Raw genomic sequence first — 15232 nt, 5'->3', positions numbered from 1 at the left:
ATCCAGGTTGTTCATCCCAGTCACTAGTAAAAACTGAATACTCCATATTATGTAGCCCCCAAGTGCCGGGTTGTCATGCTTGCAGCAACCTGGGACTTGTAATTGCCTGATGCTCAAAAACTTCAACTAGTGTATCCCCCAAGGGCCAGGTCATTATGAAATAATGAGCAGGGACTTTATAAATATGATCATGTAAATTTGAACAGCAATGTGTAGCCCCCAAGGGCCGGCTCAGTAAGATAATACTGAGTTAGGACTTTGTATATAATTCATTGATAATAACATCATATGATGTAATTTGCACCATGGGGCTTGAACCCACGTCCACGAGGTTAAAGAGCTTTATACTCTACCAACTGAGCAGTGAACCTTTCAATATAATGGATTAAAACTTGTGTACCTTGAATTGTTGACAAGAGCAATTGGTAGCCCCCAAGGGCTGGCTCATTATAATGTGATGAGTCGGGTCTTCAATAAGATGAGCAAAAAATGACTTTGCATTAGCCCCCAAGTGCCATGGTGCATGCTTGCAGCGACACGAGACTTGCATATTTGATGTAATCTCCACTTGAATAATATAGCCCCCAAGTGTCGGGTCGTAAGCCTGTAGCAACTCGGGACTATTCCTTCAATTATAGAATAAATCATATCCATTGATAATATGATAGCCATTGCGCTAAAGTGACTTTGAAAACCTTAATCATAATACTGGTTATTGATAACCATAATAAAATCCAGCCATGTTCGCTATTTGAAGATTTGAATCATATAATCCAATGATTTATGAGCGCATGATTCCAATGGCACAATCCAAATATATACTCGCGACTTATAGTCCAAAGCCAGACCGGGTTAATAAACACCGGATAATTTCTCATCATATACTAGTGACTTATCATCTTAAAGCCAGGCCATGTTAATAAACGCTGGTGATTTATAATTATGCTTTATTCAACCTGTTTCTGCATACAACAAGTTTAAAGCGTCCTGGCGGTTTACCGCCGGACGGGTCATAATGCCCAACATATAACCCGGGTTTATAACCAAGGCTGCAAGGATAATAAAATATGAAATATATCATACTTGTGATATTGAATCACGTCGTTGGTTTACCAACTTTCTTGTAGTAAGGGTGATAACCCAAATCTGGAGTGCGGATAACTCCCACCATGCTTTGCTGGTAATTCCCACCATGCCTTGCTGGTTTATAATGAAGCCATGTCGGGTTATAATAAGCACCGGATGACCATCCTGGCGACTTATAGTCAAAGCCAGGACGAGTTAACAAACACTGGGTTATATTGATGACTTATAGTCAGGCCGGGTCAATAGACGCCAGTTTATCATAAAACCTTATCAATGGAGAAAAGACTTTGACAAATAAAAGCAAATAAAAATGTGTAGTCTAGGCTTTTCAAGGGCTGCCAGGCCCAAATTCGAGGATTTTCATGGGCTGCCAGGACACTGAGTTAAACCATTTTACAAAACACTTTTAAGATGGACCTCACATTAACCAATCATCGTTTTAACTTTGACAAGTTCAGGGTCTGTATAAGATTGATTTGTCAAACGTTCGGCGGGTCATACCAGGATTACCTGGGAGGAGTGACTTACTTGATGAAGGCAGGTTAACCCAGGGTTTTAGGTGAATACACCTGGCTTCCAAGCCTGGCTTGATAGCCTGTTACAAGGGTCCTTTAAAACTCTTTGTTGCTGTGCAGAAAGAGCCCCCAGGTAACATTTTGAGTTGTGCTCAGTGGGTGTTTATGTTTGAGTTGGTGCTTTTTGGAACACTCTCTTTGACCCCTAATTGATTTCCCTGGTGGCCTTATGCCGATCAAGAGGTGTAGCTATGATTCGAATATGACCAAGCCCCCAAGTGATTTTTTTATATGGCTCGACCAGCCGGATCAACGGGTAAACAGAGCTCTACTTTATAGACAGAAGCCCCCGTGTGATATATTTCTGAGCTGTGCTCGACGGGTGCCTATGTTTGAGTTGTGCTATGCAACAAACTCTCTTTGGTCCCTTTTGACTTTTCTGAGAACTCAAACTTTGCGAGAGATATTTCTTCTTGAACCGGATGTTAAACCAGATATTGAAGGCTTCCAAGCTTTATGGAAGACATATTTCCCTTGAACCGGATCTTAAACCGGAATCTTCATTTTCAGCCGGAAATTTTCTGGCGACCTTTAAAAACTCGAACTTACGAGAGATTAAATCTTTTTGAGCCGGAAATTCTTAAACCGGATTTGAGAGCTTTAGAGCTTTGTGGGAGAACGGATTTCCCTTGAACCGGATTTTAAACCAGCATTCTTTGTTTTGAACCGGAAATTTTCTGACGGCCTTTATACTTTCATCAATATGGTAGTAGCCTCCGGGACCGGGTTATCTTTCCCTCCAATGTCCTGGGTTTCTTGAATTCATCGAAAACCGGCAACACTTGCTGAGTCATATCATTGTAGCCCCCGAGTCTCAAGGAAACTCAAGGAGTTGGCTTGAGATTCTCCATATTTGACCATGATATAAACCAGCATAAGTTGTATATCATTGGTGTTGATAGCACGATGTGAATCCACAGAAGGTTGAGGCGACTGCGGCGGGTTATAAATGATCCCGTATGAGCCATGTCATCAACTCGGCCAATGGTTCCTTCCAACTGGCTATTTTTAACCAAACTGTAGTGGCGGCGACTTGTGCGCCTGCCCATTGGGCCACCTAGTGCAGATGGTGGTTGATAGTATATGATAATTTTCCTCCATTTTGCTGAAAGAAAACCGGGCTACCTAAACTGTGACTTGCTCATACTCAATAAACAGCTCATGCAAATAGGTGCGGCCCGATGTGTTGATGTAGACCACGCTGCAAGAGACGACCGACAAAGACGACCACAACATCAGAGGAAGCACAGATAGCTAAGTCGGCCGCGGTGTTATAAGCCAAAGCGGACAAGAGAGTCAGCCGCGACATTGTTGATGTAATCCGGACTGCGGGGGCGGCGGTTTGTGTTCCTGTTCATCAGTGCGACATGCGCAGATGCCGGTGTAGAACAGCTAGCGCACGCTGTCCGTGGTAGGGCATCACTTCCATAGTGAGCACTTGTCCTGTATAAAAAAGATATAGGCCAGAGTAATTGTTGTCAGACGAATAATGTATACAAAAAATATACATAAAGTAAATAACACCTGGTATTTTTGTCGGATCAACATGACTGCTGGCACTAGATATTGTTGGATGTAGTCAGACAAATAACAGATGTTCGTGTAGACTGACATAATGATTTATTGCTCTGTACTCGAAATATGGGCTGATTGCCTTCGTTCCTCAACTGATGTTGTACCAAAGGGACATTATATAATCAGGAGTGCTTAGCACTATTTTGATCCATCACTACAGATTGCCCTCGGCTTGCAAGTTGCAGGAGCTGCAGCAAACTAGATTAATTGTTCTTTTTCAAAAAACAATATATGCTAATAAATTTAAACGAATAGATATCACCTGATTGTTCGGATGACGGATGATCCGTTTAACACAACAAAGGCGGTTCAGGCAAACCGACAACTCGATATCACCCGGGTGGCTCAACATAGAAGAGGAGGCTCAACGCGGCTCTGGCGGCTCAACACGGCAGTGAAACGGAAGCATCACCATGGCGGTGGCTCAAAAACTGCAGTAGCAGCATGATCGAGGTGGCGGAGGCGGCGATTTGAATAGCTTGAAACGACGTGGGTCGATCAGGGGTAGGCGGCGGAGACGGCTCACAACAGGCGAGGCGGGTCACAGCATGGCGATTTAGAAGATGTACCTCAGCGGTGGAAAAAGATTGCCGCGATGACTTAAAAACAGCAGCTCAAAGGCGGCTCTGCTTCCTGGAAACAAGTGGCGGACACTCAAGCGGGATAGCAGCACGTGAGAAATACTGTTTGAACTAGTACTTTGATTGTTGTGTGATCGACGACACGCGATCTGACTGCGGCATAATGAAAAATCATATTGGTCCGCGCTGACATGCTCAACATAGTACTCCGTTCATTCTGCTGCTCCATACTTAGTGCAACAATTCAGCAGAGGTGGCTCAGGGCGCAGCGGTCCAAGACCATGGCCACGCACAGCCGGGGAAGCCGTCTTGGGAAATAAACTGGGGCAACAACGGGTTAGCAGCTGTCAGCTCGTGGCAGTAGAGCAACGGTGGAACGAAATGACAACAGCTCGAGCACTGTCCGGCGATGCTGAGAGAAGAGCTCAGGCGCGGGTCACAGCCAGCACGAATGGGTTGGTAGCGAGCTGATCCGGGGCAGCGCGAATCCCGTGGAGCACCCGGACGGAGCAGCAGCGTGCGGCTTGGCCCCGCTGTGGTTGATGTGAATCGGCGAGTAACTTAGAGTCCAGCAGAGATGGAGCTGGGTGACTTTGAGAAAAAAGTAGAAGACGACCGAGGCAGGTGACTCAGAGCTGGATGCAATGACGGCTTGTAGCTGCAGGTTTTCCTCGGGACGAACCGGCAGGCGGTGCATATAATACTTTCCAAAGAATTTCCTCCAAGCACAGTCTTCTTGTTTTATTTGCCTTCAATCATGCAAGGTGCAAAAATAGTGCTCCGTAGACGAATTGATTTTTTGCTCTTCTTGTGGAGGTGGCAGCAACAGCAGTTAATATCCTCAGGTGTGTCCGCTCCGCACAAAAAACCAAGTTCAGGGGCGCATTGGATACAGCTATGGGGTCAGTCTGTTTCCCAATAAACAAAGGCGTTTTAAACCAGTACCTTGATTAGAAAATATCAGCGGGGCACGGGCCCATCCAACAGCTGCACGAAATCGGTTTGTCGACCATTGACCAGACTGATTTTTGTGGTAACCGCCTAATAACAATCGGACCCTGCTGTCGAATCCGTAAAAAAAATTCACCAATGACTGCGGTGGATTCCTGTAGTATATTGTGTGCGGCGGAAACGCTCCTGTCGATCTCGGCAACTTGCGGAAAATGATCATGTCGCAGCCTTACTTCTCTTGATTTCTAAATCTCGGACTAACAATTTGACCAATGAACTCAACGGATGTAAATCCTTTCAAACTGGTTCGTCTTCATCTTAAAATTGTGAGCTCCTCCATTCCTAGGAGAGATCCCTCCAAGAACTCAACACCACCGTGCGCAAGCCCCATGGTGGGCGCCAACTGTCGTGGAATTGTCATGGCAGATGTCCTAGTGTGAGGACTTAGTCATGAGGCCAACGCATCTATAAGGTAGCTTGAGAGGGGTTGATCGAGACGAGAGACGTAGCACACAAGACAAGGATTTAGACAGCTTCAGGCCGCGGAAAACATCATCCGGTAATAGCCCTACATGATGTTTGTGGCTAGATCTCATTATGCTCATCAGGGAGACGCTGCATAAGTCGGCTCCCCTTTAGTTGTGTCTAGCCCTAGAGATTGCTTCTCTTCCTTCCTCCCTTTTGGGGAGCCCTGCCCCTCTTTATATATGTTAAAGGGGCGGTTTACATGACTAGTCCTAGTTGGATTAGGATTACTCTATTACAAGTGGAGTCCTAGTCTTGCTTCCTTTGTAGGAGAATATTCCTTGTGCTTTCCTCATAAACTGGCCCGCCATTAACATAAACCGGCGTTCTAGGCCTTGGGCCTTTTCATCCGTCTGTCCTACCCGCTGGGTTATCAGTGAGTCATAATGTTCAGGTAGGTTGCTTGTAAACCGTTTGGTCAGGGCGGGTCACTAGTGAATCGCCAAGTGTAAACCGTCTCAAGTAAACCGCCAAATCCGGCCGGGTCATATTTTTGGCTGGCTCATATCGCGGGGTATATCCCCGACACTAGGAGAAGCTTTCGCTACACGCTCTCCCTCCCGCACGCGATGGACATGCAGCAGTTCAATCGGTGTCAGATGGACAGAAGTGTACTGTAGTACACCTCAAGTGCAGTAGTACTCCATCATTGTTCGACTTCCCGAAGAGGCGAAGAGCCAAGCGTAGCCCGGACGCTGGTGTGGCAGTTTCATGTGTAGAGTAGTCTAGGATAGCGTGTACCGTGCCTGTAAGCTTAAAATCATTGGGGCCGGCTCCATGCTATGTGGCCGTCTTGAAGTTAAAAAAAATTAAAATAGTATTCTGGCCCTACCTGTCACCTTGGTGATTGTGGTTGGTAAATGTTAGAGGTTGCAGCAAATATATTATACACTGCGGGTCTTTCAGCAAAGTTTAGAGGCAAGCATGTGGGGCCAGTGCTATGATGTGTCGCGTCAACTCGTACAACCAGGAGAAGCTTGATTTTACTACTACACGCCTTCTCCCTCGCCCATGCGCCCTGAGTCGAGGAGGTGGACGTCGTCGATAGATGCATCTCTTCTTCATGCCTCCTGTAACCAGCACTGCATCGCCTCGTGGCCTTAATATTTTATTAGTATAGTACTCCCTCCGTTCCCAAATATAAGTCTTTCTAAAGATTCCAGCAAGTGTCTACTACATACGGAGCAAAATGAGTGAATCTACACTCTAAACTATGTCTACATACATCTGTATGTTGTATTCCATTTGAAATAGTATCTAAAAAGGCTTATATTTAGGAACGCAGGGAGTATATGGCAGTTTTATTCTAGTCTTAACATTTTCAATATGAGGTGGGTAAATGTTAGAGGTTGCAGCAAATATATTGTACACTACGGGTCTTTTAGCCAAGTTTAGAGGCAAGCATGTGGGGCAAGTGGTATGATGTGTCGCATCAACTCGTACAACGAGGAGAAGCTTGATTTTACTACTACATGCCTTCTCCCTCGCCCATGCGCGTGGTTGCTCGCAGACGAGGACAGGCTTTTGCTTATAGTACTTCTACAACGAGCTATCCCTCCCGCTCGAGGTGAACGGACATGAAGAAGTGGATTTGACACTGTAGAAGCAGTAGTAGTAACATCATTTTTCGTCTTCTCGAAGAGGCGAAAAGCCAAGCGCAACCCAAACGTGGCAGTTGCGAACATTGGAGCACGTATATAGCCAGGCTCTTGCATGAGACAAAATTGCTATGTGAGCCCACTATTGTACTAGTACGTACAACTACTTGCTAGTATAGCCCTGTAAACCAGAAAGGAGTATTTGCCCTTCTAGAGATTTCAACAAGTGACTAGACTACGAGACGGAGTACATATGGAGCAAAATGAGTGAATCTGCACCGTAAATAAATACATAGTTCTATCATTTTCCTCTCCGAGGTGCACAATATTGAGTATACTGACTAGTCTCTTTTTCACACACATTTACATTTTTTTGACACAGTACAAACGCAAACGCTCATATACACGCGGATACACTCATCCCTATGAACGCACACACGCACGACACTATCATCTTGAAATTTAAGAAGTCACCATAGGCACCTCGTCGTCGATGGGAAAGTCTCCTGACACTCAATAGACGCGAGTGGCAGTCGCCTCCATAGGTGCTTGAATGCCAAGAAGGGAGAGCATAGTGGTTCCCAAGACGTTGAGCGGTCAATGATGCATCCTCAATTACATGCAGAGGGAATTAATTGGAGAAGCAGAATAGAGCCATCACGATGTGAATGCAACAGAGTTTGGACTCTCATATAAAGGCGCCCCACCACTCCAATCCATCTACTCCCAAGTCTCTGCGCAACACTGCTCACTCCAATCCAAGACCAAGTGACGAGAAGTCACAAGCACCTATGGAGGCAATGGACGCGAGCGGCAGTGGGCTGTGCCAAATCATCCAAGGCGCCCGCCTGCGGCCCCGCACCGCACAACGTTTCCAGACGGTGCTGGCGACTGCCAGCATCGTAGCCCTTGCCGACGCCGGCTTCGCCTCTCGCATGGCCGACATGATGGTCAACTCCATCTGCAAGTTCACCGCCGTCAAGAAGCGCGCGGACGACCTTGCCATACTGCTCCAGCCCACGCGCCCAGGCTCCTCATTGCCTGCCACCCTCATCGGCCTCCATGGTGATGAACTCTTTCAAGCCCTGGTGGCCCTGATGGTGCTGGAGGTCGCGACGAAGAATGTGCACCTCGAGGCCGTGCTCGCCGTGCAGCGCCTCGCCATGCAAGAAACCGTCGACCTGCACATCCACGTCTACGAGGAAATAGTCTACATAGGCCACTACAAGGCGAGCGAGGACAGAAAGACATTGGCCTTCTTCCAGCGGCTCGAATCTTTGGACACCATTGTTCAGAAGCACGTCGACCTGGCCACGAAAGCCACTGCTACTTAGGCGCCATTCGGTGGGCCGACGCCCTGAGTCGAGGAGGTGGACTTCGTTGATGGATGTATCTCTTCTTCTTGCCTCCTATAACCAGCAGTCCAGCACTGCATCGCCTCGTGGCCTTAATGTTTTATTTGTATAGTACTCCCTCCGTTCCCAAATATAAGTCTTTCTAAAGATTCCAGCAAGTGACTACTACATACGTAGCAAAATGAGTGAATCTACACTCTAAACTTTGTCTACATACATCTGTATGATGTATTCCATTTGAAATAGTATCTAAAAAGGCTTATATTTAGGAACGCAGAGAGTATATGGCATTTTTATTCCAGTCGTAACGTTTTCACTGTGAGGTGGGGCCGCAGTTGAGCAAACCCACCCCGCCCACCGGGCGTCGGCCGAGTTTAGAATTAGAAGAGAGAAACGAGGGAGGAGATCTAGCTATAGCACGGACGCTTTTGTCATATGAGACTCGTGTTGATAGAATAGGAGTACTGAGCACTCGTGCCTCCTTTTTTTGAGGGAAAAAATAGTCGTATGTCTAGTAGTACCACTAGTTGGGTTCGTGCGACCTATAACTGTCATCACTTTAGGTCTCCTTTTCGAACCGCAGCTACGCTTCACAGTACATATTTTTTCACGCATTTAGGCTAGTTGTAATGGGAGTATCATAAGCGGTATCATGCATGCCAACTAGATTTTTCAGATGATGTGGCACATAATTAAATGAGGAAAGAGAGGATGTAGTATCATATTATGATATCGTATCATATTAAATGATGTACTACTTTGTGTCATGCATGACAATTAAGAAGGCAACCTAAGGTACTAACCTATGATACTATGTTACGGAAGTACTATCATACACTAGTAACATATGCATGATACTAGTAAATGATACTACCCATTACAACCAGCCTTATCCTCCTATATGTACTCCTAGGCTATTTCCACATGCTCCCATTCACCGACATGTGGGACATAGAGCATCTGGGTCGTAGTGCATGCACGACTCGGAGCATATGTCGGGGTACTTAACATTTCAGACATCACGTATTACATGCAAACCCCCTGCAGAAGAATAAATAAATGAATGAATTACTACATGAAACTGGATTATTTTCGTAGAAACCAGAGCAGGTTCATTAAATTTTGGACATAACACGTTTATAAAAATGACCGGACCTAAACCAGTCTAAGGCCTCTTTGATTTTTCTGGCAAAAAAAGGGCCTCTTTGATTCGCAGGATACTGAAAACATAGGAATGGGGAAATATGATGGCGATGAACCGAGACGAGGAGAACTCTAACTCAGTTAGAGGTTAGAGTTAGATTCTAACCCTGAACTAACTCTAAACCAAAGAGGTGTATGGATGGCAGGGTTAGATTGACAATAAATGCTCTTCCTCAATCATTTGACTACTTTGGACCCTATTCCCTGCCGTATTTGGTGTGGCCGGCTCTTCTCTGGCCTCCTCCCACTTATAATTGACATAAACGAACCATCTTTACAAATCAAGCATGCAAAACATGATAGTTTTTACTTTGTCCATACAAATTAGATATCCCACTTAAACATACAAGTCGTCAATCAAGCTTCACAAAAAAACACTCCATGAAACAAAGCATGAGCTAACTCATTATGGAATTCATTCTTGATAGGGAGGGAGACCGGAGCCCCTCACGCACCGAGGGAGGAGCTTGCCATCATCGCTCTGGAGGAAGGCTCTGTAGAGCCCAAGCCCCGGGAATCCCTCCAATGCCGGCCCTTGCGAGTTGAGGTCGACACCGGCATGGGTAGCAGGGCCGCTTGCCGCCGACTGGGAACTTAATCTTTGGCCCTCTGGAAATAATGCAAGCCTGAAACTAAAATACCTAGAAAGGTGAACTGAATCTTTGGGCCTCTAGAAATAATGCAAGCCTGAAACTGAAATACCTAGAAAGGTGAACTGAATCTTTGTGCCTCTTAAAATAATGCAAGCCTGAAGCTGAAATACCTAGGAAGGTGAACTGAATCTTTGGGCCTCTAGAAAGATTTATTAACTCCTCAAGTAGCATCAAACAATTCCATGGGTGCACAACAAATCTATACCAAGTTTGATCAGGATCTACTTTTCTGAATCAGAATTAGCGCTAGAGCGAGCAAGATCAATGATATGACTGTGAGACAGAGAAGGAACGAACAAACTCACCCCTCACGCGACCTCCCTGGTAGATGCGCCGCCGCCGTGCATGACAGAGGGAGAAAAACAACCGGTGAAGAGGGAGCGGGGCGACCTTTGAAGGCCGGAGGGAGAGGGCGACCGGAGTAGGGTGGCGGAGGCTGGAAGGATATCGAGGGCGGCCAGAGGAGAGAGAGGGCGAGCGGCGCTTGGGCGGGCGACCCTATGGGGAACAGAGAGGAGTCGTGCGAGAGGGGGGAGCGATCCGGTGTGGGCATGGGAGATTTTTTTAGTTCTCTTTTAGTGGGCCCGAGGATAACTAACCCAATTAGAACCTCTCCACCGGGCTAGTTTTTTTAGCTGGGTTAGAGCAAACTATCTCGAACTAACCCTCGTGTTTTGATAATTTGAGGCTATTTCAACCCAAACTAGCTCTAACTCAGGGATCCAAACAAAGATGAGTGTTACAATACATGCTACAGTGTGGACCGTAGCACATTGTTTTTATGGCCATATCACCACATTGTTTTCTACTGCTGGTTCACTGGGCTATCGTGGTTCGCACTGCTGGTTCACTGGACTGCCGTGGTTCGCACTCCTCCGACCTGAGTAGTAGTAGTACTAGTATATACCGCATCATTCTTTGCTCCTTCTTACTACTCCGACATGTGGGAGAGCCAGCATCCGGGTCGACATGTCATGCACCAGATTAGAGCGTGGAACGGAAGGGGGCATCACCCAGGTCGGAGCGCCAGTAATTCATGACTATAGTGAGTGGTCATATCACAACTCTTTCCAGAAGTAACGCGCCGTCAAATCGCACAGCCCGACCTTTCCAGCAGTATCTCTACTCTTATAAAAATCAGAGTTGGTGATGATGGTGTGCCTGCCATCCTGCAATATAAGTCGTCTGATTTATATCTGACGGATAGGAAGGAAAAATGGAAATTTTGCAAAAAGATACCCACACCCACTCAACATTTTCAAATAAGGCCTTCCCTCGTTCATCCTTTTCTCCCACAACATAAACTACCCATACAAATGCATCTTGATGTTCCGTGCAACGCATGGGAATCTTGCTAGTGATTGAGAATCCGCCACTCGCTCACCGTCCTCGCCTCTCTGTCAAACCGCCTACCCGAAAACTATCGTGTGTACTTCCCGGGAAAAGCCCCGCCCTCAACTTTTAACTACGCGAAAATAGTTCAAGCTTGTTTGTTCTATAAATACTTATAGTATGTTTATTCACCTGTGGGGTTGTTCAATGAATGGAGGGGCGGGGAGCACAAGTGAACAATACTAGTACTACTAGTAGTAGTAAGTAAGAGTCGTATAGTAGTCGCCTTAAATAGTAGAGAGTTTCTTTTCTTTAATGCCACGTACACAAATTGAAACGCTTTTAGTCCTCTACACACACCTTAGTCCTCTACACACATCGACAAATTAAATAGTAGAGAACTTATACCTAAGGGTCACGCGGTCATCGCCGCCGAGGGAGGAAACCCACAGCTGCCGGAGGGGCCCGATCCTCTGCCCGTGCCGTTCTCTCCGACACAGCGTCGGCTCGGGAGGTCCTCTGACCCTTCTTCCTCCCTGCCGTATTATCCGCAGATCCGACTTGCCGCTGCCGACATCCCGGCGACCCTTAGGTATAAGTTCTTCGAAAGCGGCCTTGCTCTACTGCCCCAGCTCCCCACGTGTCTGCATGTGAATTTTTTTCTACTCCCATTAGCTCCTCCAAAGACACCTAAATTTTTAGTATTATTAGAGGTAAAGCTACTTCATGCATTCGAATCTAGGGCTTTGTTCAAACAATGAAGAAAGGGGGGAAAGTTGTAGCATGAATCTAGGACTTGATTCAAAGAGGAAATAATATGGTGAAAGTAGTAGAGACCGGATACCCAACCTGTCTCTTTGCTAAAAAGGGAAATAATGGGAAAACGCAGTACAAACTGGATAAGGAACAAATCTATTATTGGTTGAAAAAAGGATAGAAAGTGGCGGCTGGTGGACAAGTCAACATAGTATGTACAGGATTAGATTTGCTGCCCTCACATAGTAAAAGGTCTCCAGGATTAGAATTGCTGCCCTCACATAGTAAAAGGTCTCAGGATTAGATTTGCTGCCCTCACATAGTAAAAGGTCTCCAGGATTAGATTTGCTGCCCTCACATAGTAAAAGGTCTCCAGGATTAGATTTGCTGCCCTCATATAGTACAAGGTCTCCAGGATTAGGTTTGCTGCCCTCACATAGCATGAACAAACTCGGCATCACCACTTTATGCCTCCTTGTAGGTACATTGTGCTGATGCGTCCACTGTCGCATGTCCTTATACCAACCTTTTGATGTTGTTAATGTAAGGGCACATGTAAAATGAAGCGATCACACTGTTACCTTAGGGACATGTCTAACCAGTGTTATTGTTAATCTAATGCCTCCAGTGATAAGATGCAATTAAACTATGTTACAAATGGCACTCCTGCTGTTTTCCCCAATATGATAAGTAAGTTGCTCCTTTACGCTGCTGAGTGTCCTAGTGTCCCCACGGCCCCATGCCCTTAAACCAACTCTTTAGCTACTGTTGATTTACTGTGTCTGGTAAAAAAGCAATGCCACCATTAAAGTAATCCCGTATTTGAGGAATCTCATTGTTAATCGTAATGCTTCTGGTAACATGAAGCATTGCTGACGTTTTAAAATTTCTACTGTCCTTGCGTGATTTCCATGAACATAATTAAGATGTTTCTTTTCATTTTGTATATGTTTCGTATATTCTTATTGACCAGCAACTGTTTACTTTCTATCCTTTTGTGCAGATAGGGATATCCATTTCACCTTGTTGCTATTGTGACCTTTTGGTGAACTGCACAAAACACTTTTTGTTGGAATGAGTGTCTTGTGCAGTTCAACTAAAATGTCACGTGGGTAACATCTCTCAATTTTGGTGGAACTGCACAAAATGGTGGTTGGAGTTTCCAAAATCTCCGTCAAGTTCTGCTGGTAATCTCATGCAACATTATATTAGCCTTTTCAAGATGAGCCATCAGTGTCACCACAATGGCACTTTATTTTAGTGGAACTGCACCAAAGGATAAGAAAATTATAGTTGCACCCTACATGAGCCGGACAGCCAACCTTAATGTTCCTCAATTTTAGTGCAACTACTAAAGAAGAACCTGTCAGCTCATGAGAGAAGGTACTTCTTGCTAGCTGAATGATGCAATCTTTACTTCATTTTAGGTGAACTGCAGAAAATAGGCGCATGAATTGAATCATGAAACTCCAGTGAGGCCTCATCCAAGTGGAGCTGTAGGTTGAGTTCAAGGAGGCCACTATTAAAGTGAAATCAGGCTCTTCTTGTTTGTGCTGTGCAAAGAGGAATACTCAACTACAGATGTTGTGACGGTCAAGAGCATTCGCCAAGTTCTTCGATTGTATGACATGGCTAGCCAAGATGGATTTAATCCCAATATTCACTTTATCAAAAGGCTCTAATGGGTTGGTTCTGAATCTTGAGCTGGGAATCAATGAGATGTGTAGGCATCTTTGTTGTACTTATTATTTGAATCATATTTGTTGGTTCTGAATCTTGCAAGCTGGGATCAATGAGATGTGTAGGCATCTTTGTTGTACTTATTATTTGGATCTTATTTGTTGGTTCTGAATCTTGCAAGCTGGGAATCAATGAGATGTGTAGGCATCTTTGTTGTACTTATTATTTGGATCTTATTTGTTGGTTCTGAATCTTGCAAGGTGGGAAACATGACATGATGATGCAGAGGACAACAATCATAACAAACAGTTCAAACTTGGTAGTATTATCTTTGTGAAAGTGCAACAAATATGCTGATCGTATGCGTCCTGAGAATAATAATTCTAATTGTTGTGCATGTTGATCCTGTGGCACTGATAGAACGAGCCAATGCATTGGTTGTTTTAAGTATAAATTTCTATTAAAGCTAATTAAATTTAAGTAAAGTGACCACTAACTTCTATTATTACAGTACCAACACAGACCCGCTCGTGAACCGACGTGTGGCCGGAGTAGGTTTCTTAATGGAGGCGTTTGAATGCGCCAAGGGTGCATCTTCTGCCGGGCGTCCAGCGGACGAGGGAGGGGTAGTAACTGTTGTCGCTTGTACACACTCAGTTTACTGTTGAATCCAGTTCCCCAAGAGCTGAAAAACAAACTATTGTCGCAGCCTACACACTCATTCACTTGAAGAGACTCCAATGGAGATCCGAGGGGTGAGCCTGCTGGATATGAACTTCAGCAAGGAGTTCCCCTTTGGGTTCGCCGTTCAGTCCTATGGCTGCACCAAGTTGAATGTGATGTACACCAACGATCCAGACTCGGTGAAGCTCTGCCTCGCCGAGTTCAAGCAGTACCTGCAGGACGAGAAAACACAAGGTTGCAGGACTAGACCTTGTGCGCATCCATTCGTCTCCTGACAAGGACCAGCGGAACGCCATCGCCCAGGTATGTGTGCGGGACGGGGTTCTCATCTACCACTTCTGCAGGGCCATTAGAGGTTCTGGAGCATTCACCCGTTTCATCGGCAGCGCCGACTGCACCTTCGCTACGGTGGAGAGAAGGAAGAACGCGACGATTCGGCCATCTAGTGAAACAAGCTTGTCGACATCCAGAAGCAATACTAGATCATCGGCAACGGGTAGGAGAAGGACTCCGTGGTTGACCTCGCCGAGACCATCATCGACCGCTGATACGCCAACATGAAAGAAGACAACAATACCAAGGACCTGAACACGTGGGAGGTACCTCTGAATGTAGCCTACATAACCTACGCATATGCATGCTACGACATGTACAGGCAGATCTTGGACATGAGGGCGT

This window comes from Triticum aestivum, chromosome 3B, assembly GCF_018294505.1.
Source record: "Triticum aestivum cultivar Chinese Spring chromosome 3B, IWGSC CS RefSeq v2.1, whole genome shotgun sequence".
NCBI classification, from domain to species: domain Eukaryota; kingdom Viridiplantae; phylum Streptophyta; class Magnoliopsida; order Poales; family Poaceae; genus Triticum; species Triticum aestivum.
Note: the sequence above shows the minus strand (reverse complement) of the source record.